Source organism: Choloepus didactylus, chromosome 16 (assembly GCF_015220235.1).
Source record: "Choloepus didactylus isolate mChoDid1 chromosome 16, mChoDid1.pri, whole genome shotgun sequence".
In the NCBI taxonomy this organism is placed as follows: domain Eukaryota; kingdom Metazoa; phylum Chordata; class Mammalia; order Pilosa; family Megalonychidae; genus Choloepus; species Choloepus didactylus.
The window spans coordinates 63474681-63488559 of NC_051322.1; positions in this window are offsets into that span (position 1 = coordinate 63474681).

The window sequence follows — 13879 nt, forward strand, 5'->3', positions numbered from 1 at the left end:
CTAATAGGAAATAATCAGAATTAGCAAACTCACAGAGTCAGAATCTAGAAAATAGGTTACCAGGGGATGGGGCAGGGGTAGGTTATGGGCAGTTACTGCTCAGTTGGTAGAGTTTTGGTCTGGGGTGATGGAAAAGTTTTGGTAATGGATGGTGGTGATGGTAGCACAGCACTGAATGTAATCAACACTACTGGATTATATATTTGAATGCAGTTAAAAGGAGGAAATTTTCGATTGTACATACATTACCAGAATAAAAAATAATTTTTTTAACCATAGGACTGTACAACACAGTGAATCCTAATGTAAACTGTGGACTATAGTTAATGGTATTATCATAATAATATTGTTTCATCAATTGTGACAAAGATACCACACAAACGGAAGTGTTAATAATAGGCAAAACTGTGTGCGTGCATGGGAGGGGGGAGGTTTGGGAACTCCGTCTTTTCTGCGTGATTTTTCTGTAAAACTATAATTTCTTGAATACATTTTTTAAGTAATTCAGAAATATTAGGAGAAAATGCTTGCTTTGACATGATGCTTGTTTTCTCAGCACTTCCACTGTTTACCTTCACATAAGCAAATTACACAGCTAAGAACTCAAGCAATATAATTTTTAAGAATTATATTGAAAATACTCTAGATTTCCTGCTTATTTCAGATGCCCAAAGACATTCAGTGTGTTCTCTATGTTATGTCCCCATCAGGTTATGAACAGTTGAGCATCAGGTCCACTAGATATCTAGAGTGTTGGAGCTGAAAGGCATTTTTTTTTTCCTAGTATACTTCCAAAATACACAGTATATTCCAATGTACACAGTACTGGAAAGATAAAAGATCAGACATTTATGTATTAACTTCATTATTTACAAGGACTTCTTAAAAAGTAGAAACATTTTATGTGATTTATGTTTAATGTGTTACTATTTATGATTCATAAGAAAGTTGTTTTTTTTTTACATTTTATTTTGAAATAAATTCAAAGTTATAGGAACAGTTGCAAAAACAATACAAACCCCATACACAGAACTCCAGCATTCCCTGACCCCCCCAATAACCCGATCCACTAACTTTAACATGTCATCAGACCGCTATTTCTTTCCCTCCCTCCCTATCTATCATCCATCATCTATTGCTCTGTCTTCTGAAATATGAGAGCAATGTACACACATCCTTGAACAAACACTATAATTCACATATACAATTCCCATGAACAAGAACATTCTTCTATGCAATCCCATGAAGTGCAGCTAAGAAGTACAAGAGATTCAACAATGATACAAAGCTTACATTCTATATTTCCTTTTCCTTATGTCTCAACTGTGTCCCTTTGAGCCTCCTGTCCTCCATCCTCAGATCCCATCCAGGGTCATCCTTGGCATTCAATTGTCATCTATTTAGACTTTTTTTTTTCCTCTCAATTGTGGAAACATATATACAGCCTAAATCTTCCCATTCTACCCCCCTCCCTAGCCTTCCATTAGTGGGATTAATCACATTTAGAATGTTGCAAAGCTAACACCTTCCCACCATTCATTACTAGAAATTTCCTTTCACCTCAAACAGCAACCCTACACTCATTTCTTAACTCCCCATTGCCCCTTCCCCCATTTCTCTTAACCCATACTCTACTTTTCACCTCTGTGGTCATATTCTCTGATAATTTCTTTGTGTTTACTGTGGGGCTTAAAATTAAACTCTTAAATCCATAACAATCTTGTTTTTCTTTGAGACCAACTTAATTTCAATAGGATACATAAACTATGTACCTATACTCCTCCATTCCCCCACCTTTATGTAGTTCTTGTCAAAAATTACATATTTTACATTGAGTTCAAAACCACTGATTTGTCATTAGGAAGTAAATAACAGAGTTACAATTCAAAAATTATTGACTTCTATTTGTATTCCATTGTGGTCAGAGATTGTGCTTTGAATATGTTCAATTGTTTTTGTTTTTGTTTTTTAATTTATTGAGGCTTGTTTTATATCTCAGCATATGGTCCATTCTGGAGAAAGATCCATGATCACTAGAGAAAAATGAGTGTCCTGGTGATTTGGGATGTAAGGTTCTATATATGTCTGTTAAAATTCTCTATATCTCTTTCTCCTTTCTTTGTTTCTCTGTCGGTAGGGCTCCCTTTAGTATCTGAAGTAGGGCAGGTCTTTTATTGGCAAACTCTCTCAGCATTTGTTTGTCTGTGAAAAACTTAAGCTCTCCCTCAAATTTGAAGGAGAGTTTTGCTGGATAAAGTTTTCTTGGTTGGAAATTTTTCTCTCTCAGAATTTTAAATATGTCATGCCACTGCCTTCTAGCCTCCATGGTGGCCCCTGAGTAGTCACAACTTAGTCTTATGTTGTTTCCTTTGTATGTGGTGAATTGCTTTTCTCTTGCTGCTTTCAGAACTTGCTCCTTCTCTTCAGTATTTGACAGTCTGATCAGAATATGTCTTGGAGTGGGTTTATTTGGATTTATTCTATTTGGAGTTAGCTAGATATTTATGCTTTGTGTATTTATATTGTGTAGAAGGTTTGGGAAGTTTTCCCCAACAATTTCTTTGAATACTCTTTCTAGTCCTTTACCCTTCTTTTCCCCTTCTGGGACACCAATGAGTCTTAAATTTGGATGTTTTATTTTATCTATCATATCCCTGAGATCCTTTTCAATTTTCTCGATTTTTTTTCTCCATTCTTTCTTTTGTTCTTTCATTTTCTGTCCTGTGGACTTCTAGGACACTGAGTTGTTCAACTTCCTCTAATCTTGTATTATGAGTATCCACAGTCTTTTTAATTTGGCCAACAATTTCTTTTATTTCCATAAGACCTATTTTTTTATTTACTCTTGCAATTTCTTCTTTATGCTCTTCTAGGGTCTTCTTTATGTCCCTTTTATCCTGTTCCATGGTCTTCTTCATGTCTTTTGTATCCTGTGTCATGTTTTTGTTCCTCGATTGTGATTGTTTGATTAATTGTGCCGAGTACTATGTCTCTTCTGATATTTTGATTTGGGTGTTTGGGATCGGGTTCTCCATATCGTCTGGTTTTATCATATGCATTAAGATTTTCTGTTGTTTTTGGCCTCTTGGCGTTTGCTTTGCTTGATAGGTTTCTTTCAAGTTGTAAAAAAAAAAAAAATCAATCTAATTTTTCAGAAATCCAAGTTGGTGGCGTACACTTTCTCCAACTAACCAGCAGATGGCGTCTGCGAGTCACCTATACCCCTCAAGTCAGTTCTCCCCAACTCTGTCTCTGTGATGCGCGGGGAAATGATTTTTGTGGGGTTCAGTTGGTGAACTCAGTTTGGGTTTGTTGTTGGAGCCGTCCACCCTGAATGTGGGGCATGTGTCTGGGTGGTCAGGGAGGCAGGGCCGCTTTAATATTCAAACCTCCAAGGTGTTCCCGGAGATTCAAGGCCGCTGCAAGAGTCTAAGCCTTCATTTCAGTTCTACCCCAGACCCTCTCTGTCGCTGACTCACAAACCACCGGCATTGACATAGCGTCCCTGGGTTTTCTGAGTGGGACCCCCTTCTCAGCTGTGATCTTCCAGGACCTCTGCTGAGGGAAGGCTGTGCTAAGTCACTAGTGCGCGTCTTCCCTCAAGGGAAGCCCTGGGCCGCCAGGCCATGCAGGGACGCTCTCAGCCTGATGCAAAGATTAGCCTATAATTCTTGACTGGTGTAAGTTCTGAATGAAAGGCAGGTAGTAGAGCTAGGCCCCACCCCTTTCCTCTTAGAGAAGATAGACGCCTTAAGGTGAGGTCATTAGCATTTCAGTGGTCTCTCTCTGCCTGTGCTATACCCTTGTCTGGGTCACAGAACTGGGAACTGAAAATGGCTGAGGCTTTCTCCACTGAGTCAAAAAAGGAACAGAGCTAGTCTGAGGTGACCCTCTGGCTCTCCAAGGTCAGTCGTCACCCAAAGCCTCTGTCTACTTGTTGGGGATTCGTACGTTGTAGTGAGCAGTTCACACTCGCTAATTAAAACCCCAGTTGGAGCTCAGCTGAGCTATATTCGCTCACTGGGAGAAGGCTTCTCTCTGGCACTAGGAGGCTTTGTAGCTCGGGCTGTGGGGGAGGGGTCTCCTGATTTGGATCCACAATTCTTACTTACAGATTTTATGCTGTGATCTTGGGCATTCCTCCCAATTCAGGTTAGTGTATGATGAGTGGACAGTCACGTTTGTCCCCCTGCAGTTATTCCGGATTATTTACTAGTTGTTTCTGGTTTTTTTTTTTAGTTGTTCCAGGGGGACTACTTATCTTCCACTCCTCTCTATGCCGCCGCCTTAGATCCACTGAAAGGCATTTTGAGGGAGAAACTCACTTCTCAGACTGAAAGAACCCAAACCCACAAAAATTTCCCTTGAAGGATCAAGGCCAGTTGCAGTAGAATTAGCCTCCTAATCCGGCTCTTTCTAAGCTTCTAGTCTCCTTCACCCACCCAATTTCTCAGGCAGTAAATACACAGTATTTTTAAATACCCCTCAACGTCAGGGCCCAAATAGGATTGGCTCACCCTGCCCGAATTTGAGAGCTCTCAGCTTGGTTTTTAAATTGCCTTTGAGTTCAGCACTTTTCCTACTCTCTCCCCTCCAAACATCCACACACCCACCCACACACTCACCCATACACACACACACACACACACACACACACACAAAACTTTACACCTTTTCTATCCAAGGACCCAAGTCCTGAATGGAAACGCGAAAAGACAAGGATCTGTGAACGGCGAGGCAAAGTGGCAAACCCTGCTTGTGTTCATGTTGAATAATCAGTAATCTCAGAAAAGAAATGTAATGGTACATTTTAATGTGATTCTGAGAAACTCTTCCCAAGCAAAGAGGGTTTACCGCAGAGCCTCTCCCTACCCTCATTTTGGGTCTTAGTTCGCAGCTGCAGGACATCTTAGGTGGTTTCCACAACACATCCCTACTTGAACTATATCACGCTCATGTCACTTTTTTCCTAAAACCTTGTTTGTGAGTCTGGCTAGCTCTTTCCCTGTTATAAGACAAAACGGGTCTACAACCCCACCCTCTTCACATAACAGCACTCTGGAAGAGCAGAAAGCACCCTTTACCTACTGGGCTTGCTCTACAGCAGGCCGTTTTATACACATTAATTGAACCATTGATCAAAAGCAAGTACATAGTGTACTCCTGGATTCTGGAAGGATTGGAGGAAAACCATCGCCCATCCGAGACAGTCACCTTGGAAAGGTACAAATTGAGGTTGGCCCTTCAGGTTGGAGGGATCCTCTGAGATCCAAGTGAATAAAGTGAAACAGAAGGCAAATGGATGCAATCAAACTATTACAAAGAGGAAGCAGACAAGGTGATGTTAAAGAGATGAAAAATAACTGTTTCTATACCCTCGACAATCATGGGAATTGAAAATGTTAGTTATTCTTGCTTATCTTTCCTGTTCAGTGCAGATCCATTTTCCTATGCATATGATTTTTGTTGAGATCTTTTTCTTTTGTGCCACCTGGGTTCCAGATGTCAGCCACCATCATCACTTCACCACTCTGCTTGAATATTTCAAGACAGACCTCAATTTTGAAAACTCTTCTGCGGCACATTATTCTTCTATTTGAAAAGAGGTGTTTCATTTAGGAAACACAAAAAAATTGCCCTACTTTTTTTGCATCTGGGCTAAATTGAAAGTATGTAGTTGGTGGCAAAATGGACTATCTCCTAACCAGTGAAAGAGATGCTGGTCAACAGACTAGAGGCCTGTGGAGATTGGGGTGCTCGGGGACCAGGCCCTGTGCATTTCCCCAGCTTTTTGTGCTTCACCGTGTCCTAGAGGCCAGGAGGGATGACAGGAGACAGAAATATGTGGCCTTGGTTTAAAATAGAGTCCAGTTAGAGTCTGTATTAGAAATCTATTCCTAAATAATTCATGTGTTCTGCATGTATGTGTATTCATGCAGACAAAATTGCACAAAACATCGCTGCAAAGACATACAAGAGTTGAGTTGGGAATTTGGAGAGCTATAGGGCAGGGGTGAGAGGGAGGCTTGATGTCATTGTAAACATTTTTTTTTTTTTTTTTTTTAATTTCGGAACTTGTGTTTGCCCTTCCTATTAAAAATTTAAACAGCTGGGAATCATCGTAACAAAAGAACGTATTCCACAAGACTGGGCAAGTCTAAAAGCAGTGCCCTAAAGCAGTTTCTCCCTTTGCTTAAGAGGAATAAAATCCTGCTTGTCACCTCAGTTTGCAGGGAGATTAATGTGGCATGTCTATACACCATCGTTTTCCTCCAAAGATGTGTAAGTGCCAAGCACATTTCCCATGTGAGCGAACAGCTCCTGGTAACAGTGCTAGAGAAAATGTGGCAAAGCTTTGGGGTTTGTGTCAACTGGCCCGGGATGCCACCTTCCCATTGCTGGGAAGCTACTGGTCCTGAAAGGATCAAGGCTAGACTAGTGGGGACTGAAAACATGAAGGCATTGGAAGAAGATCCTGAAGCAGCAGGATCAATGCCCATTTCCAGGTCATGGAGAACCCCCTCCCCGATCATCCCACAGGCGGCCAGGGCAGGTGGAACTTTCAGGCCCTTCCCACCCCCGGGTTACACCATCTAATGTACTCCTTGCCACCGTCAATAGAGGAGTGCCCAGTTTTCTGGAACCTGAATCCAGATCTTTCTCCAATTACTTCCAGATTCTCAAGCATGATCCTTCTCCCTCTTTGCACAAGGCCCAGAACAAACAGACGGGTGGCAGGACAGAAAGCAAACACTGTAATTTAGTTTACCTTCACTGGGTTATTTACTCACTTAACAAATATGTATGGGATAGTTACTATCTGCCAAGTGCTGTGTTAGTTTCTGCAGATGTATGACCTCAAGAAGTTCACAATCTATTAGGAAAGGATGGATTATTTTTAAAAATATATGATTATGATAGTCTGATAGTAACACAAGATAAGCATGGGGGAATATAGGAGCATCTACGAAGGGCATCAACCCAGACAGGAGGTGGTGCCGACCAAAGGGAGGACCCAGCTGAGAGGTGAAGGGCTCGTGGGAATCTCCCAGGCAGGACGTGGTCGGGAGTATGGGAACGGGCACGTTGCTGCTGGTTGGTGGGGGGCAGGGCGGGTGCTGAGAAGAGGGTAAGGCATTTCAGAAAGAGTTAACCATACGCAAAATGAAAAATGACATTACGCATTTAGGAACTGCCAACCGTTCAGCATGGCTGAAGCATAAAATATGAGGCACAGGATGGAGCGGTCAGAGCTTGAAAGGCTTTAAGTGTTAACTTAAGGAGTTTGAAAGGACAACGACATGACTTAAGCTTTGTGCTTTACGAAGACCACTGACGGCAGTAGAGAGAATATATTGGGGATGGGAAATGGGTACTGGGTAATCTTAGAATATTCTATAGGAGACCAGTTAAATGGCTCTTGTAGCATTCAGCCAAGAAAGGAAGAGATCTCAGAGTAAGGCAATGGTGGCTGGGAAGGAGAATGGGCGACTCTATGATTTTCTTCCCCTGACAAATAGGGATTGGGATGTCATCACAGGTCCGCCTAAAAGCTGCTTAAGAACAATGACCAGGCAACATCCAAGCATATGTCAGTTCAAGGCCAAGGTGAGTGATCCAAAACATTCAAACCTAGCCAGGAGGAAGTAGCTAAGAGACAAAGCCAGGTGGGATGGAGAGCACACGTAGATGGAAGGATAATATCCTCGATGGATGCCATCATGGCCTGATCCCGTGGGACCCTGCTGGTGAGTGTTCCGGGAGCCTTAAAGGGTCCAACACTGGCACCCATATGAGGGTGGGGTGAGACAGGGATCCTTCCCTCTCTGGCCTGAGGAACTGGGTCGGTGGAGGTTCAGGGGAGGGAGACAGAGAGTTCAGGAGGAAAGATGTGGGGGAGAAGAGTTCAGTTTTGAACTTTCTTGAATTTTAGGTCCTTAGTGGCCATCCGGGTCAAGGTGTCCATTGGGCATCTAAAAATAAAAACCTAGAGTTCAGGGGAGAGAGCTGATGTAGGGAAGAAGTTTAAGAATCTGAAATTATAGAGTAGGCTTAAAAAGAAACAAGCTGTGGAAAAATGTCCTGAAGAAACCCCCAATTTTAAGCGGTAGGAAGAAGCAGGAAGCCGTGGGAAATATAAAAAGGAATAACTGAGGAATTAATGAACAAACAGGAAAACTGGTTCAACGGATATTACTAGTTGCTTCCCCAGCATCCATTCTAGCCCTACCTCAAAGGGTAGCAGCCATGGGGTTTCGGTGAAATTCACTTGTGCTAAACTTGAAAACTCATTCCTACTATCTCAGTGATTGGTTCAAGAGTAGGAAAACGATGCAAGTCAGTCCAATCAGAATGAAGCAGAGGACACTGTTGGATGGTTGGGGAAGAGAACCTCTCTCTCTCTTTCTTCCTGACCAGCTATAGAGAAGCTCATGGACCCAGTTGCTACTGGCAACTATTGTAGTAGTTAACAAGCTATTGTCTCCAAACTCCCCTCTCCAGTCTCCTCTTTGTGATTCTCAATCCAAGACCCTGCAAACCACATTTCCCCTTGGCCAGCTGCTCCCTGTATGGGGCAGTAGGGAGCAGGCCCTGCTGGGACAGAGAAGAGATCTGCTCCTACCAGCGTGCTGTTCCTATCAAGGTCACTCCGAAGGTGCTGTAACATCCTGCTGGAGGCAGGTGATTCCCGTTCCCCATTTTTGTCCACATTCCCAGAACCAGCCTCACTGTGCACCCCTCTCCTCCCCAGCAGGCACCGGCACTAACTGGGCAGCGTGCCCTCCTCGGAGGTCCAGGTCCCAGCTCTGCAGGGACACCAGCAGGAAGCACGCCCTTCTCAGAGCCTGGGTCATAGCCTCGCAGGATCCCTCCCATCTCCTCTTCCCTTGGTCCCCCCAGTTTAGTTTGTATCTCTGTGTCATCTCAGAGTTTTGTTTTTTTTTTTTCCTTTTTAATCCTCATGCCAGTTATCAATTTATTGTCTCTCAGCTCCAAATCCATCCTTCTTGGTCTCTGTGATGGTTAGGTTCACGTGTCAACTTGGCCAGGTGCTGGTGCCCAGCTGTCTGGTCAAGCAAGCACTGGCCTAACCATTGCTGCGAGGACATTTGTGGCTGGTTAATAAGCCAACAAGCTGGTTTATTAAATCACCAGTCAACTGGCTGCAGCTTTGACTGATGACGTCAACGAAGGGCGTGTCTTCCACAATGAGAGAATGCAGTTGGCTGGATTTGATCCAATGAATCAGTTGAAGACTTTCAAGTGAGACAGATAGAGGACCTTCACTTCTTTGGCTGCCCAGCGAAGCGTTTCCTGAGGAGTTTATCGAAGTTGCCAGTTTGTTTCCTGAGGAGTTCATCGAACATCTTCATTGGAGTTGCTAGTTTGCTGCCTGCCCTACAGAATTTGGACTCATGCATATCCACAGTTGCATGAGACACTTTTTATAAATCTTATATTTATAGATATGTCTCATTGATTCTATTTCCCTAGAGAACCCTAACTAATAGAGTCCCGCATTGTGATGCTGGAGTCTGACCCTGTAAACGCCTCTCCTGTGCCCATGGGCACAGCGTTAAGCCTGGGAGGAGACATTTCATGGGGAAAATGCTTGTTCTTCTGGTTCCTGCATGACTTTTCCTTCTTGCTCCAGGGGCATGTGGCAGCCAGCAGCACATAGGACACCCAGAGGTGCTTACCTTCTCGCACATTTCACCGGCACTCCCACAGGCGGCTTCCTTGCCAGTTTTGCCAGCACCCTCATGAGTGGCTTCCTAGCTAGTTTCACTGGTACTCGAGCAGGTGGTTTCCTGCTCGCCAGCCCCAAACTGCAGCCCCTCAGCAAACTGGGCCAACCAGTTGGCCCCAGGCAGGCCCTCTCCAATATGGCCAGGATCTCGGCCTCAGCGTGGGAGCCAGGGGCTCTTCCAAGCTTGTCCCGCCTTGGATAGGCCCCTTTGCTCTAGAGATAGCGATGGCTCCCTATAGCTGCCTAGGCATGTATTTCCTGTATTCTTTAGAGTTCTCTTTCCCTTAATAGGTAATCCTCTGTCACTGATTAGTGTATTAAACTTCCCCTATTAAAACCACAGTTATAGTTTTCCACCTCCTGACTGGATCCTGACCTACACAAGTCATTCAATACCTGTTGAACCAATTAATCCCTTATGTTAAATGCTCTCTGCTAAATCACTAGCACCCTAACTCATCCAGCCATCTTGCAACCACAAGGAGAGTCAGCCTTAGGATGAAGCTACCCTGAAGAAGGCAGAGGAGAAACTGCTTTTGGGCAACATCTTTGGCAAAGTGATACTATTTTCAAGCCTTGCATGAAGTCCACATTAACTCTAGAAAGCATCTAAATAATACAAGAGGTGCCGTGGAAGCTAAGGAAGAGTCTCAAGAAAGAAAAAGTGATAAAAATGCCCACTGCTTCAGTGAAATCATTTTGGATTCTCCACTAAGGGAATGATATGAAGAAAGGGGTGTCCATTTGATTTGATGATATCGAAGTCACCGGTGGTCTTGGTGAGAACATTCTTGGTAGAGTGCTGTGAGTAGAGACCGGATACAACCATTGAAGAAGTAGCGAGAGGTAAGGAGATTATTGCAGTGGGAAGTGAGCTTGATGCAATGGTAACTTCCAAGTAGGGTGACCAATGTCCCTATTTGCCCAGGGCTGAGAGGGTTCCCAGGATGCTGGACTTTCAGTGCTAAAACTGGGAAAATCCTGGGCAAACCAGGGCAACTGGGTCACCTCACTCCCAGGTAGGCTATCCTAGACGTCACAAAATAGACAGTCTGAGATAAAATTAAGGTCTACTGAATATATCTAAATTGCATGACCAGAAGCAAGGGGGAAGACGTAGTTTATCACATCAAGGACGAGGTGAGAGTAGCGGGGAGAGCCACACTAACCAAACCCTGTGCTATACAACGTCACATCCCACCTCTCCCCTCCTGCTCCCTCTTTTTCTCTTTCTACCCTACCCCACCCCTGCCACATCAGCAATTCCAGCTGATGGTATGGTTTCAGGGACCAGAACAGCTGAGAGTGCTAAGGGGACTCAGCAGATGGAAGGTGCCTGGGGCCTGCACACACTTGATCTTTCAAAGAACTGGAAGGACAGGTAAGCCTGGCAAAACTGGCACTCACCAAACACCCGTTGAGGAGCTATGGATTTATCAGCATGTCTCAAACAGAGGACACATGGGACCAGAAAAGGTGTCACAATGGGTAGCTGACTTAAGGATGACATAGTTGTCCTTCTGGAGGATATATGAGCTGTGCTTTATTAATATTTGAGGTTTACTTGCTCCTTCCATCTCTTCCTATCCACAAGTAGCACTCTCGTGTTTTTCCATCCTTGTTATCTATGTTTATCAAACGTATGCCCTGTGTATGCTATTTATGCTTAGCCTGTCTTACAGGTTTCTAACTTAACGCAATAACTATTATTCCTCGACATTTTTTCTGAGTTTCACCTGTTGTATTACTTTTTTGTTTCTCTGGTTATTTATAGAAAACCTAAATATTCTCAGGTAATACAACAAAATCATATTACAGAAGTGATAATAGCACCAGACTTTTCATCCTCAAACCTTGACTGCAATAGAAAAGACAAAGAAATAGAGAAGAGAAAGAAAGAGTATCACTAGAGGGATTTATAGTATTATGAGTTGTGTGGATTTTTTTAGTGATCTGAAGATATAGTGTCAGAACAAAAGAAGTTTAAGCCAGGGACATGAGAAGTTAACTGATGGAGTCTAAACCTTGGGAGAGCAGGAAAGGATGGAATCCAGATCTAGGGGAGAACTGGTGGGAGACCACATCCTCTTATACCAGAGGGAAAGAAGACAATGGGTGACAAGGCAAATATGTTTCCAGTAGTGGATGGAATTTACCAAGTGTTCCAGTTTGGACATATCATGTCCCCCCAAAAGCCATATTCTTTAATGCAATCTTGTCGGGACACACATATTAGTGTTGATTAGGTTGGAATCTTTTGATTGAGTGTTTCCATGGAGATGTGACTCAATCAACTGTGGGCAAATGTTTGAGTAATTATTTCCATGGAGATACAGATCCTGCTCATTCAGGGTGGATCTCGATTTAATCACTGGAGTCCTATAAAAGAGCTCACAAACAGAAGGAGCTCAGAGCAGCTAAGAGGGACATTTTGGAGAGAAGCTAAGAGCTGACACTGATGCTAACACTTGGAGATGCTTGGTGACGTTTGCTCCAGAGAAGCTAAGAGAGGACTCTGATGCTTAGATGCACAGAAGCTGAAGAAGCTAAGAGAGACCCAGAGACATTTTGGAGAAAACCATTTTGAAACACAATCTGGAAGCAAAGGAACAGCAGACTCAGCCACCTGCCTTCCCAGCAGACAGAGGTGTTCCAGATGCCATGGGCCTGTAAAGGTATCCTCTTATTGATGCCTTAGTCTGGACACATTTATGGCCTCAGAACTGTAAATTTATAACCAAATAAACTCCCTAAATAAAAGCCAATCCATTTCTGGTATTTTGCATAATGGCAGCATTAGCAATCCAGAACACCAAGTATGTTTCCGTTTTCTTTGTGAAGTATTTGACCCTTAAACAATCACTTTCAGTCACTGCTTCAATTTAATACATTATTTATTTATGAACTTTTTATTTTTTGGTGTGTGATGGTTTTGTAATTACCACCTTGACCATGCCGAACTACATTTCCCAGAATTTCATTTCTTATATGTTTCTGGCTGTGGCGGCCCACAAGAGAGATTCTTGGGAGATGGGGAAGGCAGATAGGAAACAGCAGCCATTCTGTAGCTCAGACACGTTGTTGCTGAGCTGCTGACTCACCTCGTCAGCGTGAAGCAGCAGCTGGGCCTGCCACTGCTCTAACCTCCCCTGGATCCTGCCTCAGCTCCCCTGACTCCCAGGCCAAGTGGATGCATTTACTTCCATGACTGACACTACAGCCAATGGGAACTACCACAGGTTTCAGCCTGTCCTCCTGTGTTTCAGCCTGTTCTTCATCTGCCCCCCTTTATACCATCATCCCTTCCCTACTGTCTGCCCTCTGGACTTCAGGCTCCAAGATTGGATGAGAAGATGACACCCTTACAGAGACAGTTCTACCACTGCTGTAAGACCAAATCCCTGTGATAGATAGGTAGATATACAGGTAGATAGAAAGTTAGACATGCAGACAGACAGAGATACATCTCCCAGTGGTTTTACTTTTCTGGCAGAACCCTAACTGATACATTAGGGCAATTTTCTAATATATATAAATGAAGAGAAAATAGTATAATCAACTTCTATGTTGGCATCACCTGGCTTCCACAAATAACACATGAACAGTCTCATTGCATCTCTAACCCCCTCCCATTTTCCTTTCCATCCTTGCCTCTCACCCCTCTTATCCCCTCCACTAGATTACTTTTAAGAAAATCCCTAATATTCATCCATAAATATTAAAGCAGATATCTTTAAAGTACAAGGGCCCTTATTTTTTTTTTAACTCGGAAATAAATTTAATAAAAGAAGTGCCAAACCTGTATGCTGAAACCACTAAACATTGTTAAAGGAAATTAAAGATGTAAATAAATGGAGAAACATTCCATGTTCATATTCTGATTTTTGTTTGTGAATATCCATTTCGATTTTCATGGATTGAAAAATTTGATTCTATCAAGATGGCAATTCTCCTCAAATTGGTCTATAATTTCAATGCAGTCCCTATCAAAATCCCAGAAGACTTTTTCTTTTAATAGAAACTGTTTAGATGACCCTAAAATTTATGTGAAAATGCAAAAAGCCTAAACCATTTTGAAAAATTAACAAAGTTGGAGGACACATGTTACTTGATTTCAAAATTTAATAT